Genomic DNA, 23,330 nt, shown 5'->3' with positions numbered 1-23,330 from the left:
ATATGGGTTACCTCCCTAGGATGGCTGGACACTAAGCAGAGGATTATGAGGCTCCACCACCAGCTGCCTGATCCTCTTCTTATGGTCATTAATGGTTCCCTCCCTAGGCTGGCTGGACACCACACAGAGGGTTTTGAGAATCCTCCACCAGCTGCCTGATCCTCTGCTTATGGTCATTATTGCTTTTCTCCCAAGGATGGCTGGACACCACACAGAGGGTTTTGAGAATCCTCCACCAGCTGCTTCATCCTGTGCTTATGTTCATTATTGCTTTTCTCCCTAGGATGGCTGGACACCACACAGAGGGTTATGATGTTCCACCTTCAGCTGTTTGACCCTCTGCTTATGGAAATTTTTGGTTTCCTACCTTGGATGGCTGGACACCACACAGATGGTTATGATGTTACCCTGCAAGCTGCCTGATCCTCTGCTTATGGTCATTGTTGGTCTCCTCCCTAGGATGGCTGGACACCACACAGAGGGTTATGAGGCTCCTCCACCAGCTGCCTGATCCTCTACTTATTGTCATTACGGGTTTTCTCCCTAGGAGGGCTCAACACCACACAGAGGGTTATGAGGCTCCTCCACCAGCTGCCTGACCCTGTATTTATGGTCATTATTGGTTTCCTCCCTAGGATGAATGGACACCACACAGAGGGTTATGGGGATCCTCCACCAGCTGCCTGGTCCTCCGCTTATGGTCATTATGGGTTTCCTCCCTAGGATGGCTGGACACCACACAGAGGGTTATGGGGCTTCTCCACCAGCTGCCTGGTCCTCTGCTTATGGTCATTATTGGTTTCCTCCCAAGGATGGCTGCACACGACACAGAGGGTTGTGAGGCTCCTCCACCAGCTGCCTGATCCTCTGCTTTTGGTCATTATTGGTTTCCTCCCTAGGATGGCTGGACACCATGCAGAGGGTTATGATGTTCCCCCACCAGCTGCCTGATCCTCTGTTTATGGTCACCAATGGCTCCCTCCCTAAGATGGCTGGACGCCACACAGAGGGTTATGAGGCTCCTCCACCAGCTGCACAATCCTCTGCTTAAGGTCATTATTGGTTTCCTCCCTAGGATGGCAGGACACCACGCAGAGGGATATGAGGCTTCTCCACCAGCTCCCTGGTCCTCTGTTGATGGTCACCAATGGCTCCCTCCCTAGGATGGCTGGATGCCACACAGAGGGTTATGAGGCTCCTCCACCAGCTGCCTGATCCTCTGCTTCTGGTCATTATGGGTTACCTCCCTAGGATGGCTGGACACTAAGCAGAGGATTATGAGGCTCCACCACCAGCTGCCTGATCCTCTTCTTATGGTCATTAATGGTTCCCTCCCTAGGCTGGCTGGACACCACACAGAGGGTTATGATGTTCCCCCACCAGCTGCCTGACCCTATGCTTGTGGTAATTGTTGGTTTCCTCCCTAGGATGGCTGCACAACACACAGAGGGTTATGAGGCTCCTCCACCAGCTGCCTGATCCTCTGCTTATGGTCATTATTGCTTTTCTCCCGAGGATGGCTGGACACCACACAGAGGGTTTTGAGAATCCTCCACCAGCTGCTTCATCCTGTGCTTATGTTCATTATTGCTTTTCTCCCTAGGATGGCTGGACACCACACAGAGGGTTATGATGTTCCACCTTCAGCTGTTTGACCCTCTGCTTATGGAAATTTTTGGTTTCCTACCTTGGATGGCTGGACACCACACAGATGGTTATGATGTTACCCTGCAAGCTGCCTGATCCTCTGCTTATGGTCATTACGGGTTTTCTCCCTAGGAGGGCTCAACACCACACAGAGGGTTATGAGGCTCCTCCACCAGCTGCCTGACCCTGTATTTATGGTCATTATTGGTTTCCTCCCTAGGATGGCTGGACACCACACAGAGGGTTATGGGGATCCTCCACCAGCTGCCTGGTCCTCCGCTTATGGTCATTATGGGTTTCCTCCCTAGGATGGCTGGACACCACACAGAGGGTTATGGGGCTTCTCCACCAGCTGCCTGGTCCTCTGCTTATGGTCATTATTGGTTTCCTCCCAAGGATGGCTGCACACGACACAGAGGGTTGTGAGGCTCCTCCACCAGCTGCCTGATCCTCTGCTTTTGGTCATTATTGTTTCCTCCCTAGGATGGCTGGACACCATGCAGAGGGTTATGGGGCTTCTCACTCCACAAGCAGGCTGATCCTCTGCTAATGGACATTATTGGTTTCCTCCCTAGGATGGCCGGACACCACACAGAGGGTTATGGGGCTCCACCACCAGCTGCCTGGTCCTCTGCTTATGAGCATTATTGGTTTCCTCCCATGGAGGGCTAGACACCACACAGAGGGTTATGAGGCTCCTCCAACAGCTGCCTGATCCTCTGCTGATGGTCATTATGGGTTTCCCCCCTAGGATGGCTGGACACCAGAAAGAGGGTTATGAGGCTCCTCCACCAGCTGCCTGATTCTCTGCTCATGGTCATTATGGGTTTCCACCCTGGGAGGGCTCAACACCACACAGAGGGTTATGAGTCTCCTCCACCAGCTGCCTGATCTTCTGCTTATGGTCATTATGGGTTTTCTCCCTAGGATGGCTGGACACCACACAGAGGGTTATGAGTCTCCACCAGCTGCCTGATCCTCTCCTTATGGTCATTATGGGTTTCCTCCCTAGGAGGGCTCAACACCACACAGAGGGTTATGAGGCTCCTCCACCAGCTGCCTGACCCTGTATTTATGGTCATTATTGGTTTCCTCCCTAGGATGGCTGGATGCCACACAGAGGGTTATGAGTCTCCTCCACAGCTGCCTGATCCTCTGCTTTTGGTCATTATGGGTTTCCTCCCTAGAATGGCTGGACACCACACAGCGGGTTATGAGGCTCCTCCACCAACTGCCTCATCCTCTGTTTATGGTCATTATGGGTTACCTCTCTAGGATGGCTGGACACTAAACAGAGGGTTATGAGGCTCTACGACCAGCTGCCTGATCCTCTGCTTATGGTCATTAATGGTTCCCTCCCTAGGATGGCTAGATGCCACACAGAGGGTTATGATGTTCCCCCACCAGCTGCCTGACCCTCTGCTTGTGGTAATTGTTGGTTTATCTCCCTAGGATGGCTGGACAACACACAGAGGGTTATGAGGTTCCTCCACCAGCTGCCTGATTCTCTGCTTGTGGTCATTATTGCTTTCCTCCCTAGGATGGCAGGACACCACACCGAGGGATATGATGTTCTGCCACCATCTGCCTGATCCTCTGCTTATGGTCATTAATGTTTCCCTCCCTAGGATGGCTTACGTCGCACAGAGGGTTATGAGTCTCCTGCACCAGCTGCCTGTTCCTCTGCTTATGGTCATTATGGGTTTCCTCCCTAGGAGTGCTCAACTCCCACACAGAGGGTTATGAGTCTCCCCCACCAGCTGGCTGACCCTGTATTTATGGTCATGATTGGTTTCCTCCCTAGGATGGCTGGACGCCACACAGAGGGCTATGAGGCTCCTCTGCCAGCTGCCTGATCCTCTGCTTATGGTCATTGTTGGTTTCCTCCCTAGGATGGCTGGACACCACACAGAGGGTTATGAGTCTCCTCCACCAGCTGCCTGATCCTCTGCTTATGGTCATTGTTGGTTTCCTCTCTAGGATGGCTGGACACCAACCAGAGGGTTATGAGTCTCCCCCACCAGCTGCCTGATCCTCTGCTTATGGTCATTATGGGTTTCCTCCCTAGGAGGGCTCAACACCACACAGAGGGTTATGAGTCTCCTCCACCAGCTGCCTGATCTTCTGCTTATGGTCATTATGGGTTTCCTCCCTAGGATGGCTGGCCACCACACAGAGGGGTATGATGTTCCCCCGCAAGCTGCCTGATCCTCTGCTTATGGTCATTGTTGGATTCCTCCCTAGGATGGCTGGACACCACACAGAGGGTAATGATATTCCCCCGCCAGCTGCCTGATCCTCTACATATGATCATTGTTGGTTTCCTCCCTAGGATGGCTGGACACTACACATAGGGTTATGAGTCTCCTCCACCAGCTGCCTGATCCTCTGCTTATGGTCATTATGGGTTTCCTCCCTAGGAGGGCTCAACACCACACAGAGGGTTATGAGGCTCCTCCACCAACTGCCTGACCCTGTATTTATGGTCATTATGGGTTTCCTCCCTAGAATGGCTGGACGCCACACAGAGGGTTATGATGATTCACCACCAGCTAGTTGATCCTCTGCTTATGGTCATTATTGTTTTCCTCCCTAGGATGGCTGGACACCATGCAGAGAGTCACAATGCTCTTCCTCCAGCTGTCTGATCCTCTGCTTATGGTCATTATTGGTTTTCTCCCTAGGATGGCTGGACACCACACAGGGGGTTATGATGATCCGCCACCAGCTGTCTGATCCTCTGCTTATGGTCATTATTGGTTTCCTACCTAGGATGGCTGGACACCACACAGAGGGTTATGGGGCTCCTCCACCAGATGCGTGATCCTCTGCTTATGGTCATTATTGGTTTCCTCCCTAGGATGGCTGGCCACCGCACAGAAGGCTTTTAGGCTCCTCCAACAGCTGCCCGACCCTCTGCTTATGGTCATTATTGGGTTCCGACCTAGGAGGCCTGGACACCACCCATAGGGTTATGAGGCTCCCCCACCAGCTGCCTGATACTCTGCTTATGGTCATTGTTGGTTTTCTCCCTAGGATGGCTGGACACCACACAGAGGGTTATGAGTCTCCTCCACCAGCTGCCTGATTCTCTGCTTACGGTCATTATGAGTTTCCTCCCTAGGAGGGCTCAACACCACACAGAGGGTTATGAGGCTCCTCCACCAACTGCCTGACCCTGTATTTATGGTAATTATGGGTTTCCTCCCTAGAATGGCTGGACGCCACACAGAGGGTTATGATGATCCACCACCAGCTGTTTGATCCTCTGCTTATGGTCATTATTGGTTTCCTACCTAGGATGGCTGGACCCCATGCAGAGAGTCACAATGCTCTGTCACCAGCTGCCGGATCCTCTGCATATGGTCATTATTGGTTTCCTCCCTAGGATGGCTGGACACCACACAGAGGGTTATGGGGCTCCTCCACCAGATGCGTGATCCTCTGCTTATGGTCATTATTGGTTTCCTCCCTAGGATGGCTGGCCACCGCACAGAGGGCTTTTAGGCTCCTCCACCAGCTGCCCGACCCTCTGCTTATGGTCATTATTGGGTTCCGCCCTAGGAGGACTGGACACCACCCATAGGGTTATGAGGCTCCCCCACCAGCTGCCTGATACTCTGCTTATGGTCATAATTGGTTCCCTCCCTAGGATGGCTGGACACCACACAGAGGGTTACAAGGCTCTTCCACCAGCTGCCTGATCCTCTGCTTATGGCCATTATTGGTTTCCTCCCTAGGATGGCTGGACACCACACAGAGGGTTATGAGGCTCCTCCACCAGCTGCCTGATCCTATGCTTATGGTCATAATTAGTTGTCTCTCTAGGATGGATGGAGAACACACAGAGGGTTATGAGGCTCCTCCACCAGCTGCATGATCCTATGCTTATGGGCATAATTAGTTGTCTCTCTAGGATGGATGGAGAACACACAGAGGGTTATGAGGCTTCTCCTCCAGCTGCCTGACCCTCTGCTTATGGTCATTATTGGTAACCTCCCTAGGATGGCTGAATACCACACAGAGGGTTATGAGGCTCCTCCACCAGCTGCCTGATCCTCTGCTTATGGTCATTATTTGTTTCTTCCCTAGGATTGCTGGACACCACACAGAGTGTTATGAGTCTCCTCCACCAGCTGCCTGATTCTCTGCTTATTGTCATTATTGGTTTCCTCCATGGGATGGCTGGATGCCACACAGAGGGTTATGAGGCTCCTCCACCAGCTGTGCAATCCTCTTCTTAAGGTCACTATTGGTTTCCTCCCTAGGATGGCAGGACACCACGCAGAGGGTTATGAGGCTCCTCCACCAGCTGCATGATCCTCTGCTTATGGTCATTATGGGTTACCTCCCTAGGATGGCTGGACACTAAACAGAGAGTTATGAGGCTCCACCACCAGCTGCCTGATCCTCTGCTTATGGTCATTAATGGTTCCCTCCCTAGGATGGCTGGATGCCACACAGAGGGTTATGATGTTCCCCCACCAGCTGCATGACCCTCTGCTTGTGGTAATTGTTGGTTTCCTCCCTAGGATGGCTGGACAACACACAGAGGGTTATGAGTCTCCTCCACCAGCTGCCTGATCTTCTGCTTATGGTCATTATTGCTTTTCTCCCTAGGATGGCTGGACACCAAACAGAGGGTTTTGAGAATCCTCCACCAGCTGCCTGATCCTGTGCTTATGTTCATTATTCGTTTCCTCACTAGGATGCCAGGACACCACACAGAGGGATATGATGTTCCACAACCATCTGCCTGATCCTCTTCTTGTGGTCATTAATGGTTCCCTCCCTAGGATGGCTGGACGCCACAAAGAGGGTTATGATGTTCCTCCAACAGCTGCCTGATCCTCTACTTATGGTCATTACTGCTTTTCTCCCTAGGATGGCTGTACGTCACACAGAGGGTTATGATGTTCCACCTTCAGCTGCCTGACCCTCTGCTTGTTGTAATTGTTGGTTTCCTCCCTAGGATGGCTGGACAACACACAGAGGGTTATGAGTCTCCTCCACCAGCTGCCTGATCCTCTACTTATGGTCATTACTGCTTTTCTCCCTAGGATGGCTGTACGTCACACAGAGGGTTATGATGTTCCACCTTCAGCTGCTTGACCCTCTGCTTATCGTCATTGTTGGTTTCCTCCCTAGGAGGGCTCAGCACCACACAGAGGGTTATGAGGCTCCTCCACCAGCTGCCTGACCCAGTATTTATGGTCATTATTGGTTTCCTCCCTAGGATGGCTGGACGCCACACAGAGGGTTATGAGGCTCCTCTGCCAGCTGCCTGATCCTCTGCTTATGGTCATTATAGGTTTCCTCCCTAGGATGGCCGGAGACCACACAGTGGGTTATGAGGCTCCTCCACCAGTGTCCTGGTCCTCCGCTTATGGTCATTATGGGTTTCCTCCCTAGGATGGCTGGACACCACACAGAGGGTTATGGGGCTCCTCCACCAGCTGCCTGGTCCTCCGCTTATGGTCATTATGGGTTTCCTCCCTAGGATGGCTGGACACCACACAGAGGGTTATGAGCCTCCTCCACCAGCTGCCTGATCCTCTGCTTATGGTCATTATTGGTTCCCTCCCAAGGATGGCAGGACACCACCCAGAGGGTTATGAGGCTCCTCCACCAGCTGCATGATCCTATGCTTATGGTCATAATTAGTTTTCTCTCTAGGATGGATGGACAGCACACAGAGGGTTATGAGGCTTCTCCACCAGCTGCCTGACACTCTGCTAATGGTCATTATTGGTAACCTCCCTAGGATGGCTGAACACCACACAGAGCGTTATGAGGCTCCTCCACCAGCTGCCTGATCCTCTGCTTATGGTCATTATTTGTTTCTTCCCTAGGCGGGCTGGACACCACCCAGAGGGTTCTGAGGCACCTCCACCAGCTGCCTGACCCTCTGCTTATGGTCATTGTTGGTTTCCTCCCTAGGATGGCTGAACACCACACAGAGGGTTATGAGGCTCCTCCACCAGCTGCCTGATCCTCTGCTTATGGTCATTATTTGTTTCTTCCCTAGGCGGGCTTAACACCACCCAGAGGGTTCTGAGGCACCTCCACCAGCTGCCTGACCCTCTGCTTATGGTCATTGTTGGTTTCCTCTCTAGGATGGCTGGACACCAAACAGAGGGTTATGAGTCTCCCCCACCAGCTGCCTGATCCTCTGCTTATGGTCATTATGGGTTTCCTCCCTAGGATGGCTGGCCACCACACAGAGGGGTATGATGTTCCCCCACAAGCTGCCTGATCCTCTGCTTATGGTCATTGTTGGTTTCGTCCCTAGGATGGCTGGACACCACACAGAGGGTTATGATGTTCCCCCGCCAGCTGCCTGATCCTCTACATATGGTCATTGTTGGTTTCCTCCCTAGGATGGCTGGACACCACACAGAGGGTTATGAGTCTCCTCCACCAGCTGCCTGATCCTCTGCCTATGGTCATTATGGGTTTCCTCCCTAGGAGGGCTCAACACCACACAGAGGGTTATGAGGCTCCTCCACCAGCTGCCTGATCCTCTGTTGATGGTCACCAATGGCTCCCTCCCTAGGATGGCTGGATGCCACACAGAGGGTTATGAGGCTCCTCCACCAGCTGCCTGATCCTCTGCTTATGGTCATTATGGGTTACCTCCCTAGGATGGCTGGACACTAAGCAGAGGATTATGAGGCTCCACCACCAGCTGCCTGATCCTCTTCTTATGGTCATTAATGAATCCCTCCCTAGGCTGGCTGGACACCACACAGAGGGTTATGATGTTCCCCCACCAGTTGCCTGACCCTATGCTTGTGGTAATTGTTGGTTTCCTCCCAAGGATGGCTGCACAACACACAGAGGGTTATGAGGATCCTCCACCAGCTGCCTGATCCTCTGCTTATGGTCATTATTGCTTTTCTCCCTAGGATGGCTGGACACCACACAGAGGGTTTTGAGAATCCTCCACCAGCTGCTTGATCCTGTGCTTATGTTCATTATTTGTTTCCTCCCTAGGATGGCAGGAAACCACACAGAGGGATATGATGTTCCGCCACCATCTACCTGATTCTCTGCTTATCGTCATTAATGGTTCCCTCCCTAGGATGGATGGACGACACACAGAGGGTTATGAGGCTCCTACACCAGCTGCCTGATCCTCTACTTATGGTCATTATTGCTTTTCTCCCTAGGATGGCTGGACACCACACATAGGGTTATGATGTTCCACCTTCAGCTGTTTGACCCTCTGCTTATGGAAATTTTTGGTTTCCTACCTTGGATGGCTGGACACCACACAGATGGTTATGATGTTACCCTGCAAGCTGCCTGATCCTCTGCTTATGGTCATTGTTGGTCTCTTCCCTATGATGGCTGGACACCACACAGAGGGTTATGAGTCTCCTCCACCAGCTGCCTGATCCTCTGCTTATTGTCATTATGGGTTTTCTCCCTAGGAGGGCTCAACACCACACAGAGGGTTATGAGGCTCCTCCACCAGCTGCCTGACCCTGTATTTATGGTCATTATTGGTTTCCTCCCTAGGATGGCTGGACACCACAGAGAGGGTTATGGGGATCCTCCACCAGCTGCCTGGTCCTCCGCTTATGGTCATTATGGGTTTCCTCCCTAGGATGGCTGGACACCACATAGAGGGTTATGGGGCTCCTCCACCAGCTGCCTGCCCTCTGCTTATGGTCATTATTGGTTTCCTCCCTAGGATGGCTGCCCACCACACAGAGGGTTATGAGGCTCCTCCACCAGCTGCCTTATCCTCTGCTTTTGGTCATTATTGGTTTCCTCCCTAGGATGGCTGGACACCACGCAGAGGGTTATGGGGCTTCTCCCTCCACAAGCAGGGTGATCCTCTGCTAATGGACATTATTGGTTTCCTCCCTAGGATGGCCGGACACCACACAGAGGGTTATGGGGCTCTTCCACCAGCTGCCTGGTCCTCTGCTTATGAGCATTATTGGTTTCCTTCCATGGAGGGCTAGATACCACACAGAGGGTTATGGGGCTCCTCCACCAGCTGCCTGGTCCTCTTCTTATGAGCATTATGGGTTACCTCCCTAGGATGGCTGGACACCACACAGAGGGTTATGATGTTCCCCCACCAGCTGCCTGACCCTCTGCTTTTGGTAATTGTTGGTTTCCTCCCTAGGATCGCTGCCCAACACACACAGGGTTATGAGGCTCCTCCACCAGCTGCCTGATCCTCTGCTTATGGTCATTATTGCTTTTCTCCCTAGGATGGCTGGACACCACACTGATGGTTATGATGTTACCCTGCAAGCTGCCTGATCCTCTGCTTATGGTCATTATGGGTTTTCTCCCTTGGAGGGCTCAACACCACACAGAGGGTTATGAGGCTCCTCCACCAGCTGCCTGACCCTGTATTTATGGTCATTATTGGTTTCCTCCCTAGGATGGCTGGACACCACACAGAGGGTTATGGGGCTTCTCCCTCCACAAGCTGGCTGATCCTCTGCTAATGGACATTATTGGTTTCCTCCCTAGGATGGCTGGACGCCACACAGAGGGTTATGAGGCTCCTCCACCAGCTGCCTGATCCTCTGCTTATGGTCATTATGGGTTACCTCCCTAGGATGGCTGGACACTAAACAGAGGATTATGAGGCTCCACCACCAGCTGCCTGATCCTCTTCTTATGGTCATTAATGGTTCCCACCCTAGGATGGCTGGACACCAAACAGAGGGATATGATGTTCCCCCACCAGCTGCCTGACCCTCTGCTTGTGGTAATTGTTGGTTTCCTCCCTAGGATGGCTGCACAACACACAGAGGGTTATGAGGCTCCTCCACCAGCTGCCTGATCCTCTGCTTATGGTCATTATTGCATTTCTCCCTAGGATGGCTGGACAACACACAGAGGGTTTTGAGAATCCTCCACCAGCTGCTTGATCCTGTGCTTATGCTCATTATTCGTTTCCTCCCTAGGATGGCAGGACACCACACAGAGGGATATGATGTTCCGCCACCATCTGCCTGATCCTCTGCTTATGGTCATTATGGGTTTCCTCCCTAGGATGGCTGGATGCCACACAGAGGGTTATGATGTTCCCCCACAAGCTGCCTGATCCTCTGCTTATGGTCATTGTTGGTTTCGTCCCTAGGATGGCTGGACACCACACAGAGGGTTATGATGTTCCCCCGCCAGCTGCCTGATCCTCTACATATGGTCATTGTTGGTTTCCTCCCTAGGATGGCTGGACACCACACAGAGGGTTATGAGTCTCCTCCACCAGCTGCCTGATCCTCTGCCTATGGTCATTATGGGTTTCCTCCCTAGGAGGGCTCAACACCACACAGAGGGTTATGAGGCTCCTCCACCAGCTGCCTGATCCTCTGTTGATGGTCACCAATGGCTCCCTCCCTAGGATGGCTGGATGCCACACAGAGGGTTATGAGGCTCCTCCACCAGCTGCCTGATCCTCTGCTTATGGTCATTATGGGTTACCTCCCTAGGATGGCTGGACACTAAGCAGAGGATTATGAGGCTCCACCACCAGCTGCCTGATCCTCTTCTTATGGTCATTAATGAATCCCTCCCTAGGCTGGCTGGACACCACACAGAGGGTTATGATGTTCCCCCACCAGTTGCCTGACCCTATGCTTGTGGTAATTGTTGGTTTCCTCCCAAGGATGGCTGCACAACACACAGAGGGTTATGAGGATCCTCCACCAGCTGCCTGATCCTCTGCTTATGGTCATTATTGCTTTTCTCCCTAGGATGGCTGGACACCACACAGAGGGTTTTGAGAATCCTCCACCAGCTGCTTGATCCTGTGCTTATGTTCATTATTTGTTTCCTCCCTAGGATGGCAGGAAACCACACAGAGGGATATGATGTTCCGCCACCATCTACCTGATTCTCTGCTTATCGTCATTAATGGTTCCCTCCCTAGGATGGATGGACGACACACAGAGGGTTATGAGGCTCCTACACCAGCTGCCTGATCCTCTACTTATGGTCATTATTGCTTTTCTCCCTAGGATGGCTGGACACCACACATAGGGTTATGATGTTCCACCTTCAGCTGTTTGACCCTCTGCTTATGGAAATTTTTGGTTTCCTACCTTGGATGGCTGGACACCACACAGATGGTTATGATGTTACCCTGCAAGCTGCCTGATCCTCTGCTTATGGTCATTGTTGGTCTCTTCCCTATGATGGCTGGACACCACACAGAGGGTTATGAGTCTCCTCCACCAGCTGCCTGATCCTCTGCTTATTGTCATTATGGGTTTTCTCCCTAGGAGGGCTCAACACCACACAGAGGGTTATGAGGCTCCTCCACCAGCTGCCTGACCCTGTATTTATGGTCATTATTGGTTTCCTCCCTAGGATGGCTGGACACCACAGAGAGGGTTATGGGGATCCTCCACCAGCTGCCTGGTCCTCCGCTTATGGTCATTATGGGTTTCCTCCCTAGGATGGCTGGACACCACATAGAGGGTTATGGGGATCCTCCACCAGCTGCCTGGTCCTCCGCTTATGGTCATTATGGGTTTCCTCCCTAGGATGGCTGGACACCACATAGAGGGTTATGGGGCTCCTCCACCAGCTGCCTGCCCTCTGCTTATGGTCATTATTGGTTTCCTCCCTAGGATGGCTGCCCACCACACAGAGGGTTATGAGGCTCCTCCACCAGCTGCCTTATCCTCTGCTTTTGGTCATTATTGGTTTCCTCCCTAGGATGGCTGGACACCACGCAGAGGGTTATGGGGCTTCTCCCTCCACAAGCAGGGTGATCCTCTGCTAATGGACATTATTGGTTTCCTCCCTAGGATGGCCGGACACCACACAGAGGGTTATGGGGCTCTTCCACCAGCTGCCTGGTCCTCTGCTTATGAGCATTATTGGTTTCCTTCCATGGAGGGCTAGATACCACACAGAGGGTTATGGGGCTCCTCCACCAGCTGCCTGGTCCTCTTCTTATGAGCATTATGGGTTACCTCCCTAGGATGGCTGGACACCACACAGAGGGTTATGATGTTCCCCCACCAGCTGCCTGACCCTCTGCTTTTGGTAATTGTTGGTTTCCTCCCTAGGATCGCTGCCCAACACACACAGGGTTATGAGGCTCCTCCACCAGCTGCCTGATCCTCTGCTTATGGTCATTATTGCTTTTCTCCCTAGGATGGCTGGACACCACACTGATGGTTATGATGTTACCCTGCAAGCTGCCTGATCCTCTGCTTATGGTCATTATGGGTTTTCTCCCTTGGAGGGCTCAACACCACACAGAGGGTTATGAGGCTCCTCCACCAGCTGCCTGACCCTGTATTTATGGTCATTATTGGTTTCCTCCCTAGGATGGCTGGACACCACACAGAGGGTTATGGGGCTTCTCCCTCCACAAGCTGGCTGATCCTCTGCTAATGGACATTATTGGTTTCCTCCCTAGGATGGCTGGACGCCACACAGAGGGTTATGAGGCTCCTCCACCAGCTGCCTGATCCTCTGCTTATGGTCATTATGGGTTACCTCCCTAGGATGGCTGGACACTAAACAGAGGATTATGAGGCTCCACCACCAGCTGCCTGATCCTCTTCTTATGGTCATTAATGGTTCCCACCCTAGGATGGCTGGACACCAAACAGAGGGATATGATGTTCCCCCACCAGCTGCCTGACCCTCTGCTTGTGGTAATTGTTGGTTTCCTCCCTAGGATGGCTGCACAACACACAGAGGGTTATGAGGCTCCTCCACCAGCTGCCTGATCCTCTGCTTATGGTCATTATTGCATTTCTCCCTAGGATGGCTGGACAACACACAGAGGGTTTTGAGAATCCTCCACCAGCTGCTTGATCCTGTGCTTATGCTCATTATTCGTTTCCTCCCTAGGATGGCAGGACACCACACAGAGGGATATGATGTTCCGCCACCATCTGCCTGATCCTCTGCTTATGGTCATTAAAGGGTCCCTCCCTAGGATGGCTGGATGCCACACAGAGGGTTATGAGGCTCCTACACCAGCTGCCTGATCCTCTACTTATGGTCATTATTGCTTTTCTCCCTAGGATGGCTGGCCACCACACAGAGGGTTGTGATGTTCCACCTTCCGCTGTTTGACCCTCTGCTTATGGACATTTTTGGTTTCCTCCCTAGGATGGCTGGACACCACACAGGGGGTTATGATGTTACCCTGCAAGCTGCCTGATCCTCTGCTTATGGTCATTGTTGGTTTCCTCCCTAGGATGGCTGGACACCACAGAGAGGGTTATGGGGATCCTCCACCAGCTGCCTGGTCCTCCGCTTATGGTCATTATGGGTTTCCTCCCTAGGATGGCTGGACACCACATAGAGGGTTATGGGGCTCCTCCACCAGCTGCCTGCCCTCTGCTTATGGTCATTATTGGTTTCCTCCCTAGGATGGCTGCCCACCACACAGAGGGTTATGAGGCTCCTCCACCAGCTGCCTTATCCTCTGCTTTTGGTCATTATTGGTTTCCTCCCTAGGATGGCTGGACACCACGCAGAGGGTTATGGGGCTTCTCCCTCCACAAGCAGGGTGATCCTCTGCTAATGGACATTATTGGTTTCCTCCCTAGGATGGCCGGACACCACACAGAGGGTTATGGGGCTCTTCCACCAGCTGCCTGGTCCTCTGCTTATGAGCATTATTGGTTTCCTTCCATGGAGGGCTAGATACCACACAGAGGGTTATGGGGCTCCTCCACCAGCTGCCTGGTCCTCTTCTTATGAGCATTATGGGTTACCTCCCTAGGATGGCTGGACACCACACAGAGGGTTATGATGTTCCCCCACCAGCTGCCTGACCCTCTGCTTTTGGTAATTGTTGGTTTCCTCCCTAGGATCGCTGCCCAACACACACAGGGTTATGAGGCTCCTCCACCAGCTGCCTGATCCTCTGCTTATGGTCATTATTGCTTTTCTCCCTAGGATGGCTGGACACCACACTGATGGTTATGATGTTACCCTGCAAGCTGCCTGATCCTCTGCTTATGGTCATTATGGGTTTTCTCCCTTGGAGGGCTCAACACCACATAGAGGGTTATGAGGCTCCTCCACCAGCTGCCTGACCCTGTATTTATGGTCATTATTGGTTTCCTCCCTAGGATGGCTGGACACCACACAGAGGGTTATGGGGCTTCTCCCTCCACAAGCTGGCTGATCCTCTGCTAATGGACATTATTGGTTTCCTCCCTAGGATGGCTGGACGCCACACAGAGGGTTATGAGGCTCCTCCACCAGCTGCCTGATCCTCTGCTTATGGTCATTATGGGTTACCTCCCTAGGATGGCTGGACACTAAACAGAGGATTATGAGGCTCCACCACCAGCTGCCTGATCCTCTTCTTATGGTCATTAATGGTTCCCACCCTAGGATGGCTGGACACCAAACAGAGGGATATGATGTTCCCCCACCAGCTGCCTGACCCTCTGCTTGTGGTAATTGTTGGTTTCCTCCCTAGGATGGCTGCACAACACACAGAGGGTTATGAGGCTCCTCCACCAGCTGCCTGATCCTCTGCTTATGGTCATTATTGCATTTCTCCCTAGGATGGCTGGACAACACACAGAGGGTTTTGAGAATCCTCCACCAGCTGCTTGATCCTGTGCTTATGCTCATTATTCGTTTCCTCCCTAGGATGGCAGGACACCACACAGAGGGATATGATGTTCCGCCACCATCTGCCTGATCCTCTGCTTATGGTCATTAAAGGGTCCCTCCCTAGGATGGCTGGATGCCACACAGAGGGTTATGAGGCTCCTACACCAGCTGCCTGATCCTCTACTTATGGTCATTATTGCTTTTCTCCCTAGGATGGCTGGCCACCACACAGAGGGTTGTGATGTTCCACCTTCCGCTGTTTGACCCTCTGCTTATGGACATTTTTGGTTTCCTCCCTAGGATGGCTGGACACCACACAGGGGGTTATGATGTTACCCTGCAAGCTGCCTGATCCTCTGCTTATGGTCATTGTTGGTTTCCCCCCTAGGATGGCTGGACACCACACAGAGGGTTATGAGGCTCCTCCACCAGCTGCCTGACCCTGTATTTATGGTCATTATTGGTTTCCTCCCTAGGATGGCTGGACACCACACAGAGGGTTATAGGGCTCCTCCACCAGCTGCCTGGTCCTCCGCTTATGGTCATTATGGGTTTCCTCCCTAGGATGGCTGGACACCACACAGAGGATTATGGGGCTCCTCCACCAGCTACCTGGTCCTCTGCTTATGGTCATTATTGGTTTCCTCCCTAGGATGGCTGCACACCACAAAGAGTGTTATGAGGCTCCTCCACCAGCTGCCTGATCCTCTGCTTTTGGTCATTATTGGTTTCCTCCCTAGGATGGCTGGACACCACGCAGAGGGTTATGGGGCTTCTCCCTCCACAAGCTGGCTGATCCTCTGCTAATGGACATTATTGGTTTCCTCCCTAGGGTGGCTGGACACCACACATAGGGTTATGGGGCAACTCCACCAGCTGCCTGATCCTCTGCTGATGGTCATTATGGGTTTCCCCCCTAGGATGGCTGGACACCAGACAGAGGGTTATGAGGCTCCTCCACCAGCTGCCTCATCCTCTGCTTATGGTCATTATGGGTTACCTCTCTAGGTTGGCTGGACACTAAACAGAGGGTTATGAGGCTCTACCACCAGATGCCTGATCCTCTGCTTATGGTCATTAATGGTTCCCTCCCTAGGATGGCTGGACGCCACACAGAGGGTTATGAGGTTCCTCCACCAGCTGCCTGATTCTCTGCTTGTGGTCATTATTGTTTTCCTCCCTAGGATGGCAGGACACCACACCGAGGCATATGATGTTCCGCCACCATCTGCCTGATCCTCTGCTTATGGTCATTAATGTTTCCCTCCCTAGGATGGCTGGACACCACAGAGAGGGTTATGCGTCTCCTCCACCAGCTGCCTGATCCTCTGCTTATGGTCATTGTTGGTTTCCTCTCTAGGATGGCTGGACACCAAACAGAGGGTTATGAGTCTCCCCCACCAGCTGCCTGATCCTCTGCTTATGGTCATTATGGGTTTCCTCCCTAGGAGGGCTCAACACCACACAGAGGGTTATGAGTCTCCTCCACCAGCTGCCTGATCTTCTTCTTATGGTCATTATGGGTTTCCTCCCTAGGATGGCTGGACACCACACAGAGGGTTATGATGTTCCCCCGCCAGCTGCCTGATGCTCTGCCTATGGTCATTGTTGGTTTCCTCCCTAGGATGGCTGGACAACACACAGAGGGTTATGAGGATCCTCCACCAGCTGCCTGATCCTCTGCTTATGGTAATTATTGCTTTTCTCCCTAGGATGGCTGGACACCACACAGATTGTTATGAGTCTCCCCCACTTATGGTCATTATGGGTTTCCTCCCTAGGAGGGCTCAACACCACACAGAGGGTTATGAGGCTCCTCCACCAGCTGCCTGACCCTGTATTTATGGTCATTATTGGTTTCCTCCCTAGGATGGCTGGACGCCACACAGAGGGTTATGAGTCTCCTGCACCAGCTGCCTGATCCTCTGCTTATGGTCATTATGGGTTTCCTCCCTAGAATGGCTGGACGCCACACAGAGGGTTATGATGATCCGCCACCAGCTAGTTGATCCTCTGCTTATGGTCATTATTGGTTTCCTCCCTAGGATGGCTAGACAACATGCAGAGAGTCACAATGCTCTTCCACCAGCTGTCTGATCCTCTGCTTATGGTCATTATTGCCGTATCCTCTGCTTATGGTCATCATTGGTTTCCCCCCTAGGATGGCTGGACACCACACAGAGGGTTATGGGGCTCCTCCACCAGATGCGAGATCCTCTGCTTATGGTCATTATTGGTTTCTTCCCTAGGATGGCTGGCCACCGCACAGAGGGCTATTAGGCTCCTCCACCAGCTGCCCGACCCTCTGCTTATGGTCATTATTGGGTTCCTCCCTAGGAGGCATGGACACCACCCATAGGGTTATGAGGCTCCCCCACCAGCTGCCTGATACTCTGCTTATGGTCATAATTGGTTCCCTCCCTAGGATGGCTGGACACCACGCAGAGGGTTACAAGGCTCCTCCACCAGCTGCCTGATCCTCTGCTTATGGTCATTATTGGTTTCCTCCCTAGGATGGCTGGACACCACACAGAGGGTTATGAGGCTCCTCCACCAGCTGCCTGATCCTCTGCTTATGGTCATTATTAGTTCCCTCCCTAGAATGGGAGGACACCACACAGAGGGTTATGAGGCTCCTCCACCAGCTGCATGATCCTATGCGTATGGTCATAATTAGTTGTCTCTCTAGGATGGATGGAGAACACACAGAGGGTTATGAGGCTTCTCCACCACCTGCCTAACCCTCTGCTTATGGTCATTATTGGTAACCTCCCTAGGATGTTTGAATACCACACAGAGGGTTATGAGGCTCCTCCACCAGCTGCCTGATCCTCTGCTTATGGTCATTATTTGTTTCTTCCCTAGGCGGGCTAGACACCACTCAGAGGGTTCTGAGGCTTCTCCACCAACTTCCTGACCCTCTGCTTATGGTCATTGTTGGTTTCCTCCCTAGGATTGCTGGACACCACAGAGAGTGTTATGAGTCTCCTCCACCAGCTGCCTGATCCTCTGCTTATTGTCATTATTGGTTTCCTCCCTAGGATTGCTGGACACCACAGAGAATGTTATGAGTCTCCTCCACCAGCTGCCTGATCCTCTGCTTATTGTCATTATTGGTTTCCTCCCTAGGATGGCTGGACACCACACAGAGGGTTATGGGGCTCCTCCACCAGCTGCCTGGTCCTCTGCTTATGAGCATTATTGGTTTCCTCCCTTTGAGGGCTAGACACCACACATAGGGTTATGGGGCAACTCCACCAGCTGCTTGATCCTCTGCTGATGGTCATTATGGGTTTCCCCCCTAGGATGGCTGGACACCAGACAAAGGGTTATGAGACTCCTCCACCAGCTGCCTGATCCTCTGCTCATTGTCATTATGGGTTTCCTCCCTAGGATGGCTGGACACCACACAGCGGGTTATGAGGCTCGTCCACCAGCTGCCTCATCCTCTGCTTATGGTCATTATGGGTTACCTCTCTAGGATGGCTGGACACTAAACAGAGGGTTGTGAGGCTCTACCACCAGCTGCCTGATCCTCTGCTTATGGTCATTAATGGTTCCCTCCCTAGGATGGCTGGACGCCACACAGAGGGTTATGAGGTTCCTCCACCAGCTGCCTGATTCTCTGCTTGTGGTCATTATTGTTTTCCTCCCTAGGATGGCAGGACACCACACCGAGGCATATGATGTTCCGCCACCATCTGCCTGATCCTCTGCTTATGGTCATTAATGTTTCCCTCCCTAGGATGGCTGGACGCCACACAGAGGGTTATGAGGCTCCTCTGCCAGCTGCCTGATCCTTTGCTTTTGGTCATTGTTGGTTTCCTCCCTAGGATGGCTGGACACCACACAGAGGGTTATGAGTCTCCTCCACCAGCTGCCTGATCCTCTGCTTATGGTCATTGTTGGTTTCCTCTCTAGGATGGCTGGACACCAAACAGAGGGTTATGAGTCTCCCCCACCAGCTGCCTGATCCTCTGCTTATGGTCATTATGGGTTTCCTCCCTAGGAGGGCTCAACACCACACAGAGGGTTATGAGTCTCCTCCACCAGCTGCCTGATCTTCTGCTTATGGTCATTATGGGTTTCCTCCCTAGGATGGCTGGACACCACACAGAGGATTATGATGTTCCCCCGCCAGCTGCCTGATGCTCTGCCTATGGTCATTGTTGGTTTCCTCCCTAGGATGGCTGGACAACACACAGAGGGTTATGAGGATCCTCCACCAGCTGCCTGATCCTCTGCTTATGGTAATTATTGCTTTTCTCCCTAGGATGGCTGGACACCACACAGATTGTTATGAGTCTCCTCCACTTATGGTCATTATGGGTTTCCTCCCTAGGAGGGCTCAACACCACACAGAGGGTTATGAGGCTCCTCCACCAGCTGCCTGACCCTGTATTTATGGTCATTATTGGTTTCCTCCCTAGGATGGCTGGACGCCACACAGAGGGTTATGAGTCTCCTCCACCAGCTGCCTGATCCTCTGCTTATGGTCATTATGGGTTTTCTCCCTAGAATGGCTGGACGCCACACAGAGGGTTATGATGATCCGCCACCAGCTAGTTGATCCTCTGCTTATGGTCATTATTGGTTTCCTCCCTAGGATGGCTAGACAACATGCAGAGAGTCACAATGCTCTTCCACCAGCTGTCTGATCCTCTGCTTATGGTCATTATTGCCGTATCCTCTGCTTATGGCATCATTGGTTTCCCCCCTAGGATGGCTGGACACCACACAGAGGGTTATGGGGCTCCTCCACCAGATGCGTGATCCTCTGCTTATGGTCATTATTGGTTTCCTCCCTAGGATGGCTGGCCACCGCACAGAGGGCTATTAGGCTCCTCCACCAGCTGCCCGACCCTCTGCTTATGGTCATTATTGGGTTCCTCCCTAGGAGGCATGGACACCACCCATAGGGTTATGAGGCTCCCCCACCAGCTGCCTGATACTCTGCTTATGGTCATACTTGGTTCCCTCCCTAGGATGGCTGGACACCACACAGAGGGTTACAAGGCTCCTCCACCAGCTGCCTGATCCTCTGCTTATGGTCATTATTGGTTTCCTCCCTAGGATGGCTGGACACCACACAGAGGGTTATGAGGCTCCTCCACCAGCTGCCTGATCCTCTGCTTATGGTCATTATTAGTTCCCTCCCTAGGATGGGAGGACACCACACAGAGGGTTATGAGGCTCCTCCACCAGCTGCATGATCCTATGCATATGGTCATAATTAGTTGTCTCTCTAGGATGGATGGAGAACACACAGAGGGTTATGAGGCTTCTCCACCACCTGCCTAACCCTCTGCTTATGGTCATTATTGGTAACCTCCCTAGGATGTCTGAATACCACACAGAGGGTTATGAGGCTCCTCCACCAGCTGCCTGATCCTCTGCTTATGGTCATTATTTGTTTCTTCCCTAGGCGGGCTAGACACCACTCAGAGGGTTCTGAGGCTTCTCCACCAACTTCCTGACCCTCTGCTTATGGTCATTGTTGGTTTCCTCCCTAGGATTGCTGGACACCACAGAGAGTGTTATGAGTCTCCTCCACCAGCTGCCTGATCCTCTGCTTATTGTCATTATTGGTTTCCTCCCTAGGATTGCTGGACACCACAGAGAATGTTATGAGTCTCCTCCACCAGCTGCCTGATCCTCTGCTTATTGTCATTATTGGTTTCCTCCCTAGGATGGCTGGACACCACACAGAGGGTTATGGGGCTCCTCCACCAGCTGCCTGGTCCTCTGCTTATGAGCATTATTGGTTTCCTCCCTTTGAGGGCTAGACACCACACATAGGGTTATGGGGCAACTCCACCAGCTGCTTGATCCTCTGCTGATGGTCATTATGGGTTTCCCCCCTAGGATGGCTGGACACCAGACAAAGGGTTATGAGACTCCTCCACCAGCTGCCTGATCCTCTGCTCATTGTCATTATGGGTTTCCTCCCTAGGATGGCTGGACACCACACAGCGGGTTATGAGGCTCGTCCACCAGCTGCCTCATCCTCTGCTTATGGTCATTATGGGTTACCTCTCTAGGATGGCTGGACACTAAACAGAGGGTTGTGAGGCTCTACCACCAGCTGCCTGATCCTCTGCTTATGGTCATTAATGGTTCCCTCCCTAGGATGGCTGGACGCCACACAGAGGGTTATGAGGTTCCTCCACCAGCTGCCTGATTCTCTGCTTGTGGTCATTATTGTTTTCCTCCCTAGGATGGCAGGACACCACACCGAGGCATATGATGTTCCGCCACCATCTGCCTGATCCTCTGCTTATGGTCATTAATGTTTCCCTCCCTAGGATGGCTGGACGCCACACAGAGGGTTATGAGGCTCCTCTGCCAGCTGCCTGATCCTTTGCTTTTGGTCATTGTTGGTTTCCTCCCTAGGATGGCTGGACACCACACAGAGGGTTATGAGTCTCCTCCACCAGCTGCCTGATCCTCTGCTTATGGTCATTGTTGGTTTCCTCTCTAGGATGGCTGGACACCAAACAGAGGGTTATGAGTCTCCCCCACCAGCTGCCTGATCCTCTGCTTATGGTCATTATGGGTTTCCTCCCTAGGAGGGCTCAACACCACACAGAGGGTTATGAGTCTCCTCCACCAGCTGCCTGATCTTCTGCTTATGGTCATTATGGGTTTCCTCCCTAGGATGGCTGGACACCACACAGAGGATTATGATGTTCCCCCGCCAGCTGCCTGATGCTCTGCCTATGGTCATTGTTGGTTTCCTCCCTAGGATGGCTGGACAACACACAGAGGGTTATGAGGATCCTCCACCAGCTGCCTGATCCTCTGCTTATGGTAATTATTGCTTTTCTCCCTAGGATGGCTGGACACCACACAGATTGTTATGAGTCTCCTCCACTTATGGTCATTATGGGTTTCCTCCCTAGGAGGGCTCAACACCACACAGAGGGTTATGAGGCTCCTCCACCAGCTGCCTGACCCTGTATTTATGGTCATTATTGGTTTCCTCCCTAGGATGGCTGGACGCCACACAGAGGGTTATGAGTCTCCTCCACCAGCTGCCTGATCCTCTGCTTATGGTCATTATGGGTTTTCTCCCTAGAATGGCTGGACGCCACACAGAGGGTTATGATGATCCGCCACCAGCTAGTTGATCCTCTGCTTATGGTCATTATTGGTTTCCTCCCTAGGATGGCTAGACAACATGCAGAGAGTCACAATGCTCTTCCACCAGCTGTCTGATCCTCTGCTTATGGTCATTATTGCCGTATCCTCTGCTTATGGCATCATTGGTTTCCCCCCTAGGATGGCTGGACACCACACAGAGGGTTATGGGGCTCCTCCACCAGATGCGTGATCCTCTGCTTATGGTCATTATTGGTTTCCTCCCTAGGATGGCTGGCCACCGCACAGAGGGCTATTAGGCTCCTCCACCAGCTGCCCGACCCTCTGCTTATGGTCATTATTGGGTTCCTCCCTAGGAGGCATGGACACCACCCATAGGGTTATGAGGCTCCCCCACCAGCTGCCTGATACTCTGCTTATGGTCATACTTGGTTCCCTCCCTAGGATGGCTGGACACCACACAGAGGGTTACAAGGCTCCTCCACCAGCTGCCTGATCCTCTGCTTATGGTCATTATTGGTTTCCTCCCTAGGATGGCTGGACACCACACAGAGGGTTATGAGGCTCCTCCACCAGCTGCCTGATCCTCTGCTTATGGTCATTATTAGTTCCCTCCCTAGGATGGGAGGACACCACACAGAGGGTTATGAGGCTCCTCCACCAGCTGCATGATCCTATGCATATGGTCATAATTAGTTGTCTCTCTAGGATGGATGGAGAACACACAGAGGGTTATGAGGCTTCTCCACCACCTGCCTAACCCTCTGCTTATGGTCATTATTGGTAACCTCCCTAGGATGTCTGAATACCACACAGAGGGTTATGAGGCTCCTCCACCAGCTGCCTGATCCTCTGCTTATGGTCATTATTTGTTTCTTCCCTAGGCTGGCTAGACACCACCCAGAGGGTTCTGAGGCTTCTCCACCAACTGCCTGACCCTCTGCTTATGGTCATTGTTGGTTTCCTCCCTAGGATTGCTGGACACCACAGAGAGTGTTATG

The sequence above is a fragment of the Ambystoma mexicanum genome, chromosome 6q, assembly GCF_040938575.1.
Source record: "Ambystoma mexicanum isolate Mex_15411 chromosome 6q, UKY_AmexF1_1, whole genome shotgun sequence".
Lineage (NCBI taxonomy): Eukaryota > Metazoa > Chordata > Amphibia > Caudata > Ambystomatidae > Ambystoma > Ambystoma mexicanum.
This window is presented reverse-complemented; position numbering follows the sequence as displayed.